This window comes from Triturus cristatus, chromosome 10, assembly GCF_964204655.1.
Source record: "Triturus cristatus chromosome 10, aTriCri1.1, whole genome shotgun sequence".
NCBI lineage: Eukaryota > Metazoa > Chordata > Amphibia > Caudata > Salamandridae > Triturus > Triturus cristatus.
The window spans coordinates 7,787,112-7,807,386 of record NC_140593.1 but is presented as its reverse complement, the minus strand read 5'-3'; the positions used below and the strand labels follow the sequence as shown (position 1 = coordinate 7,807,386).

Here is a 20,275-nt window from a genome sequence, read left to right as displayed (position 1 = left end):
GACGCGGGACAAAGAAGCGCAATACATTTTGAGACAAGGCGACAGAAAACATAAACAGAAGGGAAAATAATGAGAAGTCAAAAATAACAACGACATGGCAATCCCCAAATGAAAACATTGCAGTACACCCTGATCCCAAAATAGACCATGCAGGAGCCGTCGCGCTGGCAGTGGCGGGAGGATGGAGAGAGAGAGAGGAATGGGAGCTGGCAAGAAGATGAAAAAAGGGGGGGGGGGTAGTGGGGGGAGGAAAGAAAGGAAGAAAAAAGTGGAAGAATGAGTGCAAGGGAGAGGGAAGAAAGACAGAGGGGAGGTAGGGAAGAAATGCAGAGAAGGAGGATATGGGGGGGGGGCAGAGGGACAGAAAAGTAAGTGCAGGAGAGAAAGTTGCATGGGGGAGTCAGGGAGGGGAGGCGGAGTGAGGCAGAGGAACGGGCCGGAGCCAGGCAAGGAAGTGCGTGCTTGTTGGATCGAGAGATCTGCAAACACCACAAGGTAGTGTCCGGCGGTGGGTGGGTGTAGGGTGAGGCACCGGCAAGGGCGGCGGACGAGGGGTACGAAAAAGTGGCGCAGAGAGCCGAAGAAGAAGGGAGATACCGATAACCAAGGCACTCAACCCTTGCAAATAGAGATCAGGAGGGGGTGAAACAGGGGGATAGAGGCAGGTGGTCCCCATGGGTGATGGTGCGCCAGCAAGAGAAAAGATGGAGATTGTAGTGTCAGGGCGAAATCTATGTGTCCAGAAAAAGCAGGGGAAAAGCACGGTCTCACAGTCACCGAGGCGTGAGACACACACACTATGGCTCCACACACAGTGCTATCCTGTGTGCCCTCAAAAGCACGGTCTCACAGTCACCGAGGCGTGAGACACACACACTATGGCTCCACACACAGTGCTATCCTGTGTGCCCTCAAAAGCACGGTCTCACAGTCACCGAGGCGTGAGACACACACACTATGGCTCCACACACAGTGCTATCCTGTGTGCCCTCAAAAGCACGGTCTCACAGTCACCGAGGCGTGAGACACACACACTATGGCTCCACACACAGTGCTATCCTGTGTGCCCTCAAAAGCACGGTCTCACAGTCACCGAGGCGTGAGACACACACACTATGGCTCCACACACAGTGCTATCCTGTGTGCCCTCAATGATACAGAAATAGACGACTAACCGCAAGTCTGCAGGCGATAAAAAAATGAAAAGGAAGGCATGAACAGAAGAGAACGAAGCAGGGCAGGACCACACAGGAAGGAAAGAGAGTTCGAAAATCGTGACCAGAGAGAGAGTGCTGTAGGGTGTGAGGTGTGCCTCAGTCAGTGCCAACCGGCAGCGGTACTCGCAGGCAGCCAGGCGTGACCAGGGAAATGCAAGGGAAAAAAAAAACCTTGTCTTACCCGAGGTCTGTACTGGCGCCGGCGGACCCCCGACGGTGGCTCCTGGGGAAGCACTTCCTCCACCGCAAGCTGTGGTACGATGACACGTTGGGCGCCAGATGAGAAAGGGAGGTCTTAGATCAAAACCCCAAGGGTGTGGTCACTGGCCCTCAAGAGTGAGAAATACCCTCCGTGGGTGATCGCAGGCACCAACTCGACAGTTACTGAAATGAGGAACAAAGTAGTGAGCTGACGCAGTGGCATTTATTTTGGAGTGGCGTAGTTTATTTAACTAACACAAGCATGCTACATATATGAAACAATGTTCACGTTGTCTTAGACTAAAACATCAGCAAAAACCTGGCTTCACTCTGCCAGGGAAAAGCATTTGAGCATCACAGCACACACTTTTATGCAATATACTGGCTAAGGATGAATGATAAGATGGATCAGTTAGAGAGAGAGAGAGACGCTTAATGATTAATGACACGATGTATTTAAACCCTAGGAAGGTTTAGATGTTCATTGTAATGCATTCTTTTTGCAGATAATCATTTGAAATACAGCTATGTCTGTGAATAAAGATCTAGGTGGCTAAAACATTTCATGGTGACTACATTTGCTACGGCTAAGACCTTGAAAACATGTTTAAGACAACTTAAATGGAAGCAAAAGCTATTCTAGGAAAGCATAGTGCCCAGAGGCAACCTCAATTTAAGACAACTAATCCTTAAAACTTAATTATTAGAAGCTGAAATGCAAGGGAATGGGTGTGGATCAAAAATGCAGAGCTAAGGAGGATATCTTTAAGAGATAAAGGAAAATCCCCAAAGAGGGGGATGTTCTACCTGAAATAGGCTGTAAGGTCCCAAATCAGATAGGCAGCTGGCTGGAGAACAGGCCTGTGGACAGCACAGAAAAGTTCTACCTTCCAACTGTCGTGTTGGATCTTAAATATCTTGATATGGGGAACCAGGGGTGGACCTGACGTATTTTCTGACGCCTTTGCCAACAGGTGGCTTGACCGCATGTGTTCCAAGATACAGGAAAGGGTCAACCGCATGTGTTCCAAGGCCGTGGGTGGGGTAAGGTGGCCAGGTGGCACAACAGTTGATAGGTCATGCCTGACCGCAACGTATAAACAAAGGAAATGTTGTGATCACGTACATTTCTTACAGTATGCATGTGACCAGCACCCACAAGGCAGGTGCAGTTTTTCATCAGACATTGCGGTTTATCTTGAGCAAGCTAACTTCCAAAAATAGGGTTTCAGTGATGATAAACAATGTCAACTTGTACCAGCTGAGTTTCTGTCTACGTGGGGGTGTGCAATGGCCTTGTAACGGTGGAAAGTTACTGTGTTTTTCTAGTGGCTTGGGCTTCCTCGTGTTTTCTGGTGCAACTGAAATGCAACTCTGGAAACCCTGGGCCTAGTAACTTCTGAATGTTACATACTGATATCATGGGGTGGTGGCCTTTGGGCCTTGGGCCTCCTATTTGGGCTTATGTACGTTGGGTTCTACAGGTGCTATGGACTTCTATGTGTCTTACTATGCTCAGTGGGAATATGGTAACTTAGCATGTTAGTAGGTTTTGTGTCGGGGAGCAGAAGCCTGACATCAACACTTTATTTTGTCAGGGTAGGTTAGGGAATGGCATTTAAGTTATTAAATGGTGGCTCGAGACCCTCCATCATCCCCACCCCTGACGGCCCATCAGACTGACTGCTATATTTAGAGTGAGTGGTCAGTTGTCATTTTTTCTGTTTGGGATCACAAAGTAAACACAGGCACTCCAGAACAAAAAAAAACCTCTCAGGACGTGTAGGGAATTATTTATTTTTCCCCATAACAAGTGCACCCAAGGCATGGAAGTTACATGCCACCTGTGGACTGAAACACCTGTTGTGCCATCACCTATAGTGGAGGTGCAAACATACAGTAAATGTTATCCTGTGAAGCCTGACTGCTGCAAAGTGCAATCTGCAGTGTGACCTGTCAATATAACCAGTATTTGACAGGGACAGGAGAAATTATTCCGTTTAATATTAATAAGTCACCCCATTGTAGCCATTATAGCCCACTAGGTAGTGTAAATGGAATTTAAAAAGTAGAGAACAAGTTTAAATTCAAAGTTAACATTTTCTTACAGTGGCTAGCGCCCAAAAGCTTTTTTCACTATAAGAAAGCTCTAGCTGAGAAATACTGGGAAGCAAAATTATATGGTAATCTTGCTATCTCTGGTTAGGGACAAGCTATGAAACTTTTTAAAATATTTATTAAAAGCTCAACTTAATGGTAAAATCATTCGTTAATAAATATTAAGGATAAGTAACATTTAGAAAGCTACCTTTTCTCTGCCCGAAACCCCTGGAGGCAAAGGCCAAGATGTACTGAAGCCTTGTGATGTCCTTCAATCAATCATAGTATTTGTAAAGCGCACTACATAACCGTGAGGGTCACAAGGCGCTGAGGGGAGGGGGAGTGCTGCTACTGCTCGAAGAGCCAGGTCTTGAGAAGTCTTCTGTAGGTGAGCAGGTCCTGGGTCTGCCGCAGGTGGGTAGGGAGGGTGTTCCAGGTCTTGGCGGCGAGGAAGGAGAAAGATCTTCCACCGGCAGTACAGCGGCGAGGGCTAGTGTGGCTGATCGGAGCTGGCGGGTGGGGGTGTAGAAGCTGAGTCGGTCGTTGAGGTATGCTGGCCCGGTGTTGTGGAGGGCCTTGTGGGCATGGGTGAGTAGCTTGAAGGTGATCCTCTTTTTGACGGGGAGCCAGTGTAGGTCTCTCAGGTGGGGGGTGATGTGGCTGCGGCGAGGGACGTTGAGGATCAGTCGGGCGGAGGCGTTTTGGATACGTTGCAGTTGTCGCAGGTGTTTGGTCGGGATACCAGCGTAGAATGCGTTGCCATAGTGCAGCCTACTGCTGACGAGGGCCTGGGTCACTGTTCTTCTTGTTTCGGTGTGGATCCACTTGTAGATCCTGCGGAGCATGCGGAGGGTGTTGTAGCAGGAGGAGGAGACGGCGTTGACCTGCTTCGACATGGAGAGGGAGGAGTCGAGGATGATACCCAGGCTGCGTGCGTGGTCCGTGGGTGTCGGTGCTGTTCCAAGCGTGGTCGGCCACCATTGAGTCATACAAGTCGATGGAAAGCAATGCAAGTCCTTAATTAATATTTAGTAAGCCACACAAGGGGCAATTTGAGCCACCTTGCGAGATTTTGTAAAGACATGTAATGCAACGCAGCAACTTGCACTGAATTGCATCACTTTTAATTGTGGTAGGCATTTCAAGCATGGATGTTGCCATGCATCCACCTATGGAATTAGATGCAATCTCAAATTTATTACAGTCAGTAAACCTGGGATTGAGCCAAAATGGTGCACCTATTGAGGCTGGTGTTACAAGAAGAAATATTTATAATTCTGCAACACACATTGAAAGAAAAAATAGCTTCTTAGGATTGTTTTTGTGCAGGAAGGTATCGCTTCTGGCACAAAAACAATGCAACCTGTAAAGCAGGGGTCCTTGCATCATGATGAATGGGTGTCTACCTTGGCACTAGGCAGCACACAGTGTGTCAGTGCAAGGAGGGAGCAAATGTGCACCGCATCTTAGTAGATATGGCAAATCTTTGCTCTCGTTTTTTTGCAACGCAGCGCTGCAAATTGGTCCCCTTACTTCATAGCGTTGCATGAAACTTGAGTAAATCAGGCTACAATTTCCATTAGCTCTTCTTCAGTGGCCCAGCCAGTGATTAACCCTGAAGAGGTGTGAAAATATGCCCCCAAAGCAGAGATAATGGTTTGGGTGTGGATTTATATTCTTCTCTTCCTGTGGCAGGAAGGCGAGAGGGGTGGATATAGCACCTTAAATTATTTCATTGGGGTCTCCCCTGTCACAATTAAATGTTAAGTGGCACCTGGAAAGGGCCCAGCTTTTGTACTGTCACAAAACCCATTGGTAAAAAAGCTACGCCCAGAACGGGTTTGGAGTGACCAGAGAGAAAGGGACTGTCTATTGCTTTGGCCACACTTCCGGGCGGGCACACACACTCTGCACAAGGGTTTGCCCATCTTGGATTGTGAGAGTGACGGTCACTCTGGCATTATTTGAAATAGGGCAAACAGGAACTGCTGCAATGGTTGATTGGGTTATCCCTGGGAACTTTTACCCTATTGGGAGGATCTAGGAGTCACTCCCACCCACTACATATATGTCACCTCCAGTCACCCTATTCATAATAGTTGCTGGACCTACGGAAGAAAAAAGGAGAGGACTGGCCCTGCAGTTAGTGCCCTGAAGGGAGACCTGAAGGATTGGACCTGTTCCCTCTTGTACTCAGGATAAAGAAGTGAACTTCAAGGGCCAGTTGGCTGATCTACTGTGTAGCTACAGGGCCACAACAAGCTGCAAGAGGCCTTTTCACTGAAGTTCCCAGCTGTCCAGTATTTGACTAGACCCTGATGGTGGCCTCTGTTGCTTGAGTCATGGCACCTAAGTGCTGTCCCAAGGTCCTGAGACCCTTGAGTGTGTCTGATTGCACTTCTCCTTCCACCAGTAAAAATCCGGGACCTGAAATATTTTTGGACTTCTCCAGAGGACAGGGATGAACCACCCCACCGATCTTCCCAAGTGGTGACCTCTCTGGGCTCGTAAAATCGTTTTTATTCCACTTGGAACTTCTGCGCAGCAAAAAGTCTGATTAAAAGTAAGGGTGGGCAGAGAACTCCGATCTGCCGGAGGAGTTTGAGGAGCTTTGCTGCTCTGCACTCTACTTTAGAGTGGGAAGTTCGGCACAAACATAACTCCGCCGGCGGAGCAGAGTTAATTTACCATCACCCAGTATTACCCTTTTATTGCTGGTGCTGCTGGTTTACACACCCGTCGGTAAAAAGCAAACTCTTCCATTGTAAAACAGTCGGGACAAACCTGAGGCTGTTATAATCGACTCCCGTTGCAGGGATTCTGCCCAAGAACAGAACTATGCATAGGATTATGGGATCTTAGTAAGTAGGGACTGTGCCATCCTACCACCTGAGTACCCATAAGTCCAGGACCGACTAGCTATAGTGTCTTACTTGCTCTCCTACTCACCGACAGTGAAACAAGTAATTTGACACACCAGAACACAACACTCCCAGATCTCTCAGGATCCGCAGTAACAAGACACACCTTTTCGCACTCACTCTTGTACCTGGTCACAATAAGATCTGACAGAGACACTGATGTACTATAAAAATAAATTAAAGGACTATACCTACCAATAGTCCCAACACCATTACCAAATAATCAGTCAGTTGGCAGTGAAGAAGGTTCAATCGTTTATTAAACAAAATACTCTATAGAGGAGCCTCTCCGAACCTCACCCATCAGCTGCGCCGAGAAGGCTGTTGGCTCGTATTCAAACATGAGGTTATATACTTTTTGGTTCAATACATACAATCACTGTAAAAGGAAAATCACCAGTTGGCCCTCGAGCTCCAGGAAAGGACCATATATGGCACACATCAGACCAGTACAAAGGCTTGACTATCTATTACTTATGAGGTCTGGAGGGGTGACTCCCTTTCGTCTTGGTGCCTTGGAGTGTAGGCACGGCGCCTCCAGGAATGCGCTTATCGCCCCCAAAGGCAGATGCGACCTTGAGTCTTCGAACAGTCGAGTAAACAGCTGCTACCAGTAACTCAAATGAACTGGGGCCTGACAACTGCACGTGATCAACGCGTTGATCACGGCACATGCTCGAGTATATGTTCAGAAGATGGCGTCTGTATGGTTCTCGGCCTACTCTTTTAGCAATAGATATACAGGGAGGAAATAAACGAGTTTCCTCCAAGCAAAAGCATATATATCAAACAGGGAATGTACGCATAGATGCATCATGCTAACATAATATAGGTCCGATCCTCCTTATATACGGGAAATCTAACTTTTTTTATCCCTCAGAACGGCCCTTTTAGCATGATGTAGCTAACTAAAACAGTTCAATCTTCAAATATCCCCTCATCTATCTGCATTAGGTCTTTGAGCTCCTGCTGAACTAGCTGAGCTTTTACCGCTGTTGGGGATGGACCAGACACCGAGGAAGTGAGTTTTGTCGCGCAATAAGAGCAACATGCCGGTCCACATTGTACACAAACACAACACGTGAATATGATACCGGCTATACATGCCAGCACCATCAAAATTTTCCATCCCCAAGTAGAGAGCAGACCCCAGAACCAACCAGAGAGAAACCACGTACCAGTTTCTACATGTATCTTGGAAGCTAAATGATGTAGCTTCTGTATAGCCAAATGAACGGAGGGGGCGGAGCCAGGAATATAAACACAGCAAGAGCTGCCGATCACATGGCATGCTCCTCCTCGATCTGCCAAGATAACGTCCAAAACCATACGGTTTTGAAGTGAAACAAGTCTGGTCGCCTGTAGCTCTACTGTTATATTGGTCAGTATTACTGCAGTAGTGTTAATTACCCCTTCAACTACTCTAGACAAACGTCGTACTTCTTGGCTGGTAATCATAGGCCCCCAAAAGGGTAACACTCCCTTCATAATGTCGGTGAAATGCTGCAGTGGAGTATCGGTCTGATCTACATCAGTGGTATCTATCACTCTTTTATTTCTCCTAATAAGCACGTTACGTTTATCTAGTCGGTGATCCTTCTGATAATCAGAAGGAGCAATATAGACTTGAGGGTACAGGAAGGACTGGTAGCAACGTCCATTCCAACCTCATGGAAGCCAAGTATAGGCACTTTCTCCACAGACAAAATATACATTAGGAGGGGTTAACAACGGAGGGCTGCTAAAGGTACGCAACTGATAAGTGTAATTACATCTGCTTTTCCCTACTGATATGTACCCTGCTCCTTAAACACAAAACGTAGAGGTGCTGTTTAAAACAGGCACTGAAATAGCCCTATCTTCAGTAACATTACGGTCCTGAAAGTGTCAATAATATTGAGTGAAATTGAATTCAACAAAGTCCAAAATTTCATTTTTCAACCAAGTGGTATTTTCGTGAGTTATATACATATTCATACAGGCATTCGGATCTAAGGTTCCCTCTCCATTATTCCCATCGGGGTTGAATCCTTGATGAACCTCAATTTAAGCTAAAATCATTTCATAATCTCTCTCTGAAAACCTTAGAGCGCTCACAGTGTAATGCATATACATCATAGAAAGCAATTTGAACCAAGCCTCGCAACTTCCCAGAGACAATGTTAGAGATATAAATAAGTCGTGCTTGTGCATAACAGATGGTAAAAGACCACAAACCCAACAATTCGTAGTATTGGTGGCACTGTGTGCTTGATTAAGCATTTCAATTAATGCGTTTTTCACATAAGTCTGACGATGCCTTTCCTTATGAGGGGCTAAAGTATGAAACACATGTTCCGGAGGTGGGGTAGTTGTTCCTAAAACAGTATGCATAGGGTGGCGAAATTCTAGATATATGAATACTCCCAGTAATATAATTAGTAAAATTGCTATAGTAGCTTTAAATGCAATTTTAACACGATTGGTCCAACTAGAAAAAACAGGCATAGATGTAGGAAAATAGCGGGGTACAAAAGGACGTTCCTCTTCAGGAACAAAACGAGCAAAGGGATACATGCTAACCAAAAGTCCGACAATAAACTAGGGCAATGCAGTCCAACCTGCCAGAGGGTACTTCTTTCCTGTGTCCGGTCAGAGCCTCACAGGCAGGCTCCTATTGTTCATCACAGATAATACCAAAACAAACTTCTCACGTTAGAGTTATGTTCTCACACAACCCTTGAAGAAAACACAACCTGGGCCCCTTTGAACATGAAATTCAGTCTTTCTTTTTGAACAGAGCAAACAAATGTTCAAGGCTCTCAGCGCGTTCAGTCCAGTGTCTCGCTCAGTACACCAGAGGCGTATCTAACTGACATTCATAGCACAGGTCTCTACCCTATCACTCAAGTCTCTCCCTATCTCCTACCATGTTCACCTGGTGTACCGTGTTGTTTTCTGGGCCGCAGGTTGTATCGAGTATGGCCAGGCACTTCTTGATCAGAGAACAAAACAGAGGATGACAAATCCGGTGAAACAGGGGTACTGCGAGCTTCTGGGTTAGCTGTAGGAACAACAGAATCTGGGGCGATCAATTGTGCTGATGACAGAGCCCCTTCCGAGCCCGGTGCACCTTCTCCTTGCCCTTCTCCAATTACCTGGGTGTCAGAAAAAGGGATTAATCGAGGAACTCGCTCACTTTCTTGAGTCAGAACCACGTCCTGGATTCGCTGATCATATGGAAGCGGGAGGGGTAGTTTTTTCAGATGTGACACATGAATCCAGTGTCGCTTACCGTTCACTTTTACCGCCATCCGCGTGGCCAACAAGACTTGAAACGGTTCAGACCATCGAGGATCCAGACTGGATTTTCGCTGATAATTACGGACCAGAACCCACTGTCCTGGTTCCAAGCGATGTCCCGGACCCTCCGACAGTTGCTGCAAAACTATTGAGACCTGTTGATGAATGGAACGAAGATCTTTAGTCAAAACATACAAATAGTCTGTCAGCATAGGATACTCTATATTACGAAATGTTCTGGGTCTCGGGACGCCCCAAACATTAGCAGGGCGCCCAAAAATTACCTCATATGGAGACAAACCAGAACGAGAATGTGGGGTAACTCGTATTGACATTAATGCCAGCGGCAGAGCATCTGGCCACTTCAATCCAGTACTTTCTTGAATTTTAGCTAATTTGAGCTTTAATATCCCGTTATACTTCTCGACCAACCCAGCGGACTGGGGGTGTCGAGCCGCATGGAATTTCTGTTTATTCTGTAGTCCATTACACATGTGTGATGAGTTCTGCATTAAAATGTCTTCCGTTGTCACTCCAGATCACACGAGGAAATCCGTAGCGAGGGAAATACTCCTTTATCACCACCTTTGCCGTTGCCAAAGCAGTGTTTTCTTTTGTCAGGTAGGTTTCTATGTCAGTACGAGCACGGGAACAGGTGGAGGTCGCGCATGAACGTACCTGTTCAGAAGTGACCACGCATTGTGGGGATAGTTGTGAAACGTCCCAGTATATTTCCGAACAGCAAACAGCACGTGTCCCTGAGTTTCAATTAAACGCTAAGGTATCAAAAACAGCCCCCCCCCCGTAAAATGGCATTTGTGCTCGTAAATTAATCGCCGACAAGGCGGTGCTGTCGGTTACGTGCACGCAGCCCCATTTTATGCACGTTACAAGTGTTTATTACATTCGCACACTAAATGCAACCAAACGCTACCACTTGTTTCTGCTTCGTGTGATTAATGCCCAATGAGACGCCTGCCCAAAGTGTATGCTCTTATTTTAAGCTCAAATTGGTTTACAAATTCATTATGTAATGTTCCACTCCCTGACCTCTGTCTAGGAAGGTTAGGGACCTGGGTCACCGCTCTCTTAATCTGGGTAGTCAAGGGGGGGCCTAGCATGCGCGCCGCGCAATGACTACACCACACACTGTCACTTGGTTGGGCGCGAACTAACTGGTTCGCCCGCCCGTTTATTATTTATACATGCGCTCACATCGGGGACATGAGCGCAACCTACGCGTGTCTTGCGGCGCTCTAGCTGAAACGCTAGAGCGCTAACTGTAACACATTACAAAGTAGCAGAAGCATTAAAGTCCAGTTTATGTTTCTTACATCTGGAGACACCGTTGTGTTATTTGTGGGGCACCTGTTTCAAGCAGGGTCCACGCCTCGAAGCATTATTTATTTATTTGCAGTTTTTATAAATAGCCTTACGTTGCCTTATGACCACTGGAGAGTGCCAGAGAGTCTGAGAACTATCGGCTGAGGATATTTGTGTTAAGGATCCAACGGAATTCGAAGCATACAGGCCTATGCTGTATACACTGTGTGCTACGATGGAAGAATCAACGTCTCAAAAAAGGCCAGCCCAAATAGTTGTGTTTTTGCCAGTGATTCATCAAGACTATGGTTGAATTCTGTTGGCAAAGTGGGGAAAATCTACCTTCAAGTTTCTGCTGACTGGATTTTTTTTGATGAATCGGCTACAAGATGGCTGGCTGTAGGGTTCTATCTTGAGTCTAATGTGTAGGGTGACCCCCTCCGACCACTGTCACCAGTCCTGAAATATTCACCAACAAATTATTGATTTCAAAATCTATAAAACAAAACAATGCAATGTTAAAAACCAAAACATAAATAAAAGGCATTGTCATTTACAATGCCAATAGCTCAAACTCGCGTAAATGCGAGACCTATTGCATTGCAAATGCTTGTTCTCTCCCTCACTCTGCCGTTCTTTCCTTCATTCCATACTTCCTTCCTACTTTCATTTCTTGCTCGCTTTCATCTTTCCTCACTCCTTCCCTTTGTTTCTTCCATCCTGTAAACCTCGGTCCCTCCACGCATCCCTCCTTTCCTTTCTTCCTTAATCCTTGGATCCCTCCCTCAGGCCCTCCTTTTCTTCTTTCCTTCCTCTGTCCTTCCTTCCTTCCATCTTCTTTTCTTTCTCTCCTACTCCACCATCTTCTCTTCCGCTCTGTTTCCCTCACTTCCATTGTTCCTTCTTCATTCATCCTTCCTTCCTCTCTCATGCTCCTCCTACTTCAGTCTTTAGATACTTCTTTCTTTCCTTCTATCTTTACATAGATCCTCCTCCTTTTAATACCTCTCTTCCTCAAGGTCCCCTGTATGGCAATATCACTTCTTTCCTTGCCAACAGGGCCCTGCACCAGCACGGACCCGTGCTCGGACACATATCACGGGCCCAGTGCTGAGTCTGAAGTCGAGGTGAGGTCTGAAGCAAACTTCATAAGGAGTCACGGAAACTTCAATGCCTTCCTCACCATCCACAGCTACTCCCAGCTCCTCATGTACCCCTTTGGATACAAATGCACCAACCCGGCAGACTAGTCCGAGCTGGTGAGTGACCCCCAATCCTGTACTGTTAAGACCTGTCTGTTATTCTCTGTTTGCTTGGCTTTACAGAGGGTTATGTATTGAGAACCCGCCAGAGGGTCTTTATTCTGAAATCCCTCGACCTCTCCAGTCAATCAGACCCAGTTTTGTATTTCCTTTCACACAGCTGCATTATAGGAGTTTAAAGCAATAAACTGGTTACAGTTGTAGAAGATGACAATTTTGTAGCTTTACATGCTGGTCACCTAAGGCCAGCCTCTGGGAGGCTTTTCATATCACAGACCAGGTCTACATTGTGCCACAAGTGTCCCAGGAATAGGCCCTTGACTTTGTGTCTGGAGACCAATGTATGCTGCAGCCTTTCCACTATGTGATTCTCAAATATTTTGTTCAGAATATTGGACCTCCATCTATTTTTTCCCCAGTTAATTTTGAAAGTGTTATTGATTTGCCTTCTAGAAATATATTGTAGTTTTTTAACTCGGGTTTAGGTGTCAGGATGTTTAGAACTCTTTCTTAAACAAGCATTAGAAATGCAATAGGTCTCGCCTTTCATTAAGTTAAAGCCATTTGCTTTGCTATACAATACCATTAGCAAAGCAAAGGGCTTTCACTTAAAGGCGAGACCTATTGCATTTTCAATGCTTATTTTGGCTGTGGTAAAGTGGTTGGTTTACGTGCTGATAACGAGGTGGGGACATTGGTAGTAAGCATTTAACCAGTGCGGTGAGGTCTTTGACCATGTGCCTCATGGTTGCTATCTCACAGCTAAGGGTGTTGATGGACAGAGCGGAGTCATGTGGAGCAAGTGTTTGATGGTCTTCGCTGCCTTGTGCTTGGGATGTGCTTAAACCAAAGGAAATGATGGACGGAGTGTTGAACATTGCAAGCACTCCCCCCCCAGTCAACTGATCTGGGTTTAATCCATCACTGTTCTTTAGCCCACTCTGCCACCCCAGTTCAGACATGGCTATATGCAAATCAGTCTGACCCTGTGCCTCATGGGAACAGTCCAGCCCGAACTGCCAAGCCATGTCTTTCCTGGACCGGAAACAAGCTTGAATCCAGTGGCAAAGTGAGCAAGGGACTCACGTCTGAGCATACCATGCGAAATCAAGACCCAGAATCAGGTGTGTGACCTGGTGGCCCGCGGTGCGTGGCTGCATGATGTGGAGGGTGCCATGGTCGTGGACCACGGGCTTGGAGCTCCCACCAGCACATGGTGGGCCCTCTTGGAGACACACCGGTGGCGGAAGGTGAGCAGTGAGGCCTGACTGCGCATGGGCGGGCAGTCTCCGCTGGGCGGCAGGAGGGGCTGGGGGTGCAGCAGCCTGTGTGTGCAGGGGCGGGCATGCGATGATGGCGTGTGCTACTGTATGGACTCTGCCATTCATGTCTCTGGCAACTGTTTCAGATGAGTGACCTGGGGAACTGCAGTGTGTACCGGCACATGGTTGGAGACACACCGATGGCTGCAGGTGAGCGGTGGGGCCTGGGTCCGCAGAGTCAGCACTCTCCCTCCCTCCCTCTTTCTCTCTCCCTCTCTCTCCCTCTATCCTTCTCTTCCCCTCTCCCCCTCTCTCTCTCACTCTCTGTTGCTCTCCCTCTCTGTCCTTTGATGGGCGCCTGTCATACCTTCTTATCTGTCTTTCTGTCTTGCAGGCTGTGACTTACAGAAGACCCGCCGTGCCTCTTCATGATTGTTTTTTTTTGTTTCATCTGTAATAAAGATTTTTTGGGGATTATATGATGTGGATGTGTGTTTCCATTTTTATGGCCACACCTGTATGTTAGGTGTTGTGGTTGTGAGACTTCAGGTGATTTGTTTGGGTCATGGTTTCGTGGAGTTGATGCGCATTCTCTTTGTCGGAAGGGAGGGGGGTGGGTGGGGTCCCGGGGGATGTGGGTGTGTCTTGTTGCCCTCTTGGTGCTCCGGGCTGCATGTTCAGTTGCTTGGGGGCATCTGTTGTTCTTCATGTTTGGCTATGGGCTGTGCTTCCTTGGCTGCTGCTTGTTGTTGTCCGACTTTGCACCAGGTCAGAGCAGATGTTAGTTTCCTGCTGCTAACGTGCCTTATTGCCTGTTTTGTGTTCTTATCACAGATCTGGCTGGTCGTTGTGAATGTTGTGGAGTGGTGTTGTCGCGCTTTTGGCACGGGCACACCTACTCTGCATCTCATTAGCGATAGTTGCCGGGGTCCTCCGTGGCGATGTTTTTTGAGGATGCTATCGCCGGAAAACTGGCGGTATCGGCTGTTTGCACCAGCTTGTGAATGGGGCGGTAATTTTATTGCTACTTTGGCTGTGATAAAGTAGCAGCTGAGTGTTTCCTGTATTAAGATGCCTGTAGTTTATTTAGAGTGTAGATCCCAACAATCAACAAGTCTCAGCGCCTGTACTGTAATGTCTGACATTCGAATGAGCTGTGCAGCTACTGGGCTTGCTTTCATCTAGTGCCTCAGTGCCCTCAGTTCCAAGAGCCATTCTGTCGTAATCTAGCACGTTGTTTCTTAAGCCCTTTAGGAAGACGGAAATGCTCTCTTAAGATTGATTTATAATTTCCTCTACTTGGAAGAAAGGGGCTGTTTCGTTAAATAATGAACTGTGTCCAGTAAGAGTTCTCTGGCGCAGGTTTGTGTTCAGTGACTGTGGTGGAGAGGGAAGTATGCACATATATGTAAACTCCCTCTCGCAGCTAACCTGTGTGCACCTGGCTTGCACGCCATAGGGAGACCGTGTGCTAAACCAAGGTTCCGAGTCTTCAGTAAACATATCATTTTGCATTGACTAGCTGGACTACCTCCTTAAGTCTCACCTACAGAAAGCTGTAGCTGTCGGGCGATGCTCCTGTAATCGCACAAACAGTACGGATACTTCTACAGAAAGGGGCTTAGGACAGCCCACTTGAACCATCTGCTGCTGTGGTTCAGCTGGATTTACACACAGCTCAACAGGGTTCTTTATCGGAATGGTATCAGCCCGTGACACTTCGAGCATCAAAACATCTCGGAGAGTAGTTCCAGACACGCACACTTCCATCAATGGTGTTTTTTTTTACCTGAGGGCCCATTGTGCTCTCTCCTCACCCCACCCACTTATGTGTTGCTTCCGCCCCTTCCTGCCGTACTCCTCATTTGATTTTTTTTTGTTTGTTTTTTAAGGGCGCGGCAGTTGCAAAGTGATACTCGAGTGCTCGCTTCTGTTTTTCGTGCTCTCGCTCATTTAATTTCTAGTCTTAATCCATTAAAAACCCTTGCATGGCTGGTGCCCCCGCGCTCAGCGGAACCCGAGTAAGACGGTTGGGGGTCAAGTCATGGCTGTCGTATTCTCCTGCACGGGGGAGACTGACGGGAATGACCATGCTGAGTCAAAAACATGACATATGTACAGAGTGTTCGCAACCTCCTCCTGGCTCATCCACTGACACCCCCTTCCGCTTCTCAGCCGTAACTTAGCGGCCTTCTCTCCGCCCTCTCCTTCTCTCCGCCCTCTCCGCCCTCTCCTTCTCTCCGCCCTCTCCTTCTCTCCGCCCTCTCCGCCCTCTCCTTCTCTCTGCCCTCTCCTTCTCTCTGCCCTCTCCTTCTCTCTGCCCTCTCCTTCTCTCTGCCCTCTCCTGTGTTCTCATCTGCTTCATTCCCGCTTCCTGCTCTCTACCACCCTGTCCCCACCTTAAATCCACTGCTACTCTCTCCCTGCATCCCTCCGTCGCCTGACTCTTCCCCTTATGCTACTACTTTCCTCTTCCTACATATCTCTTGCCTACTTAGTCCATGTTCTCGACTTCGGCGCCTACCTATGCCTATCGTTGCCTCTTCCTCTCCCCCCTCCCGCTCTCTCTCTTCCTTCGATCTTGCTAGGTGTCTATCCTCTTCCCCCTGCCATCTCTGTAGTCAGCCTGGATCGCTGTTTTCTCGTTTTATATATATGATCATTACCACTTCCTTCTGGTTGGCTTCCCCACTCCATGCTCTCTTCGGCGCCTCGTGCACGTCCTCGGTGTGCGTATCTTGGTGTAAGACGGCTGCTCTCTCCCCCTCCAGTCGCGGAAGACTATGGAGCAATAATGCTCACTAGACTCCTCTGTGCGGGTTTCGATGAAGGTAACCATTGGCGACACAGCCTTTATGCTCACGAGACGTTATACATTGTGCACTAGCCAACATGCCCATTGACTGACGCAACATATTGAGCCTTGAGCGCGATGCCCGGCTACCAGCTGAACCGTCGGAATAAAGCGCTGTCTAGCTCCTTGAAGTTCTTAAAATATAGTGTAGTACGGCATTGAGTTAAATGGAAATGTGGTTTTTGAAAACGAACCCTGCAGTCAGCCAGAACCGTTCAACCAACTTCATTTTATCAACCTAATCAGTTTCATGGTTTCATATCCTGTAAACTCGCTGTTGTGGCTGCATCAGCTCAGGTAGTAGGTAACCTCACCTTGTTTCATCACTAACCACAACATGGCAGCTGCAAAGATAAGGAGTCTGGCATGTCTGTGCGCTGACGGTGATTAATCTGGTACTTACTTTCTCATTTACCATGTACAAATCTGAGTGGTCTTTGATTGCTTTTTGTTCTCAGATTGACAGGTGGGTACCAGTCTTTCATGAGCAGTGTCTGTTGCTTCGCATCTGCAGACCGCTAAACGTATTGAACTGCAGCTTCTGCAATGTGCACCTCCTTCCGATGGAATGTACCTACAAAACTTTCAGAGCAGATCCACAATCCCTGTCTAACTGCATTGCATTTATCCAGTGCAGATGCTATGCGTCACTTTGTTGATTTTATAGTTTTAAGGTCATGTGCAAGGTCTATTTCTTAATTATACATAAACAACTCCCGCAGGCACAAAAATGAGCAAAACTTTGCACTTATAAAGTCTCACAAAATTTAAAGTGAAGTTAAATTCACATGATGTGAAATTTGCATATTTTGTGAGACTTTGTGGCCATAGTTTTTTACCAAGATACGTTCACATTTATCAATGCTGGATTTAGAAAAATGGATCATAAGAGGGAAAACAAGCATTGGCATAGCCAATAGGTCTCGCCTTTGGGATCTTATAAGTGTTTAGCCATGCAACAGTTGATGTTGTTGCACCAAGGGTATTGTGCTGGATAACTAAACAGTTATAAGATCCCAAAAGCGAGACCTATTGGCTATGCCAATGCTTGTTATCGGTAGACTTAGAGGCATTCTGGGTGGGTAGGCAAAATAGGATCAATTTTCTCTAGAAAAGTGGGATATGTCCATGTTCAATTTTGGGCTGTTTCCTGTCGCGGGCACTGGGTCTACCCACACAAGTGAGATACCATTTTTATCGGGAGACTTAGGGGAACACAAAATTGTAGAACATTTGTTATAAGCTATTGACTTTTTGTGCCTGTCTGTCTTCCAAATGTAAGACAATGTGTAAAAAAGAAGTCACTTTGAAATATGTCCTTTAATTCACATACTAATATGGGTAGCCACAAGTTCAGAGATGTGCAAAGAATTACTGATTCTAAACTTTATATTTTGTTCCAATTTTGGAAATAAATGGGCGTCCTTGATACCTATTTTTCACTCTTTATATTTTACCAAATGAATTGCTGTATGCCCGGTACACAATGAAAACCCATTGCAAAGGGCAGCTCGGTTATGGCTCTGGGTACCTCGGGTTCTTGGTGAACCTACAAGTCCTATATATCACCACAACCAGAAGGGTCCGGCGGATGTAACGTATATTGCTTTAAAAAATCTGCCATAGTTAGAAGAAGTTACTGGTGAAAACGACACAAATGGCAGTTTTTTTCAACTCAATTTCAATATATTTTTATTTCAACTGTTAGTTTCTATAGGAAAACCTTGAAGGATCTACACAAATGACCCCAGGCTAAATTCAGAATTGTGTCTAGATTTCTGGAATGTATAGCTTTCTGGGATCTATTATTGCTTTCCCATCCATTTCTACCACTAACTGGAAGGAGGTTGAAAGCACACAAAATAGTAAAAATAATAGGATATACTCCCAGTAAAATGCCAAAACTGTGTAGAAAATGTTGGTTTTCTGACAAATGTCTGCCTGTCCCTGAAAGCTGGGAAGGTGGTGACTTCAGCACCACAAACCCTTTGTTGATACCAGTTGCAGTGAAAAAAAACAGACACTTTCTTCTGCAGCACTTTCCCCCCATTTTTTCAACAAAAAAAAAATGTTGCTATATTTTGGCTAATTCCTGAGTCCCCTTCGAGGGAATCAACAAACCTTTGGTATCTTTAAAATCCTCAGGATGTTGGAAGAAAAGAACACAAATTTGGCATGGATACCTTATGTGTACAAAACGTTACAGGGGCCTAAGCACAAACTATCCCAAATAGCCAAAAAAAGCTTAGTGCAGGTGGGAAAAGGCCGTGCAACGAGTGTTATGTTTGGTGGCCTGTCCCACCTTGCTGAGATCCGAGGGTTGTGCCACTCTCGGCAACCACTCTCGGAGTAACAATGGGGTGGAGGTGAGAAAAGGGTGTGGCCGTAAAATACGAACCAATAAATGGGACCTGGACGGCCATCTCGTGATTCAGTGACCGCACGAGCATTCCCTGTGTGTGTGTGTCCATACTTTTTCCATATAGTGTCTCCACTATCCTGTGGCACTCTCCGTTAAACCAATAGAACAACTGGCGATGAGAATGGTCGAGCCCTAGTGCCAGCAAGCACTCCTACCTGTGTCTGATGGCGGCAGTCCCGGCCCTGCGCTCTGTTCCTGCTCGAGGCCATCATTGTGTCTGCTGCGAGGGACGAGGTGGCTTAAGAGCGTTGAGTGCTGTGCCACAGCAGGTGAGACTTCAGCTGGCCTGCTTGCCTACAGTCCCACCAACTAGCGCCGTAGCATAGCGGCCAGTGCTTTCCTGCGGCCCAGCTATACGCTGACGGCCCGCGTGTGAAGTGCGCCCCGCTTCCGAGGCCATGAGGGCTGGCCCCACCCAGCCACGTGCTGCCGTGCCGTTTCTACTTTAGCGGCCTGGAGCACGGACAATCAGCGCCCGCTATGCCCGACAGACGAGTGAGTCCGCAAAGAGTGTAGATCACCCCCGCGTCGGTGTTCTAAACCTCACTGCTGTGTCACCAGGATTACGGTCACGCATTGGAACATCCACCAGAGTCTGGGGTTCATCAGTCCATGTGGAACGCACACATTATGTCCACTGTGCCATCCGTCGAACCATTCCTGCTTGATGGCCCGCCATCTGCGCAGGAAGCCAAACAAAGCAACTGGTTAGGGTGTTTTGAGACCAACTTTGTGGCCGTAGGCCTACAAGCTGAACGTCAATGTCCCATGTTACTGCAAGTGGGTGGTGCTGCACTACACAAACTGGGAGTCGATAGGGGAAGCTGGACCGCTGCATACATATGCCACGCTGAAAGGAGCTCTAACCGCGCATTCTAGCCAACCCTTCCTACTGCGAGACAGCTCCCAGAGGAGTCAGTGGACAGTTTCTACACCGGCTCAAAGAGCTAGCAAGCAGGTGAACACTGCCGGATGCCAATGATGAGATAAGGGCGGAATTAGTTCAAGGGTGTACTCCTCCCCCCCCCCCCCCCCCCCCCAAGCTGAGAGAACACATACTCCAAGTACCGGAGATGTCAATGACAGACATGCTGACAATGGGAAGTACGAAAGAATTGTCGAAGGTGCGAGCGGCGCACATGGAAGCAGTGCTACAACGCAGGTGAAGACGGAGCCGGTTTATGCCGTGTTATCTGGAGCTTTAGACAAGAAGTTGGTGCGCAGCAAGCCACAAGCCTCCAACAGAACATGCTATGGATGTGTTGGGCCTTTTCCACACCAAGGCCCGTGCCAGGCTCAAGGAAAAAGGTGCTCTGCATGCAACAAACTTCACCACTTCGCAAAGGTGTGTCGCTCTGCCAAACGGAAGGGACAGCGAAACAAACAAGTCAACACCATGAACACTCCCCAGTCCATGGAAGATGAGGAGGA

General features: G+C 47.2%; 1 protein-coding gene across 2 annotated transcripts in view; it reads right to left on the bottom strand.

Moving 5' to 3' along the window:
* The window catches only part of LOC146788715 (uncharacterized), a 29,068-nt gene extending 12,714 nt beyond the window's left edge, over positions 1-16,354 (bottom strand). Inside the window, exons 1-2 of one of the 2 annotated variants that reach the window (XM_085630322.1) lie at positions 16,235-16,342; positions 1,399-1,601 (exon numbers count right to left, since the gene is read on the bottom strand). The gene's annotated coding sequence lies outside the window, so the exon portion shown is untranslated. Of the gene's footprint in view, positions 1-1,398; positions 1,602-6,799; positions 9,877-16,234 lie in introns of those variants that run through there. The other variant, XR_014969968.1, reaches the window with a different exon arrangement.
* Positions 16,355-20,275: the final 3,921 nt, after the last annotated feature.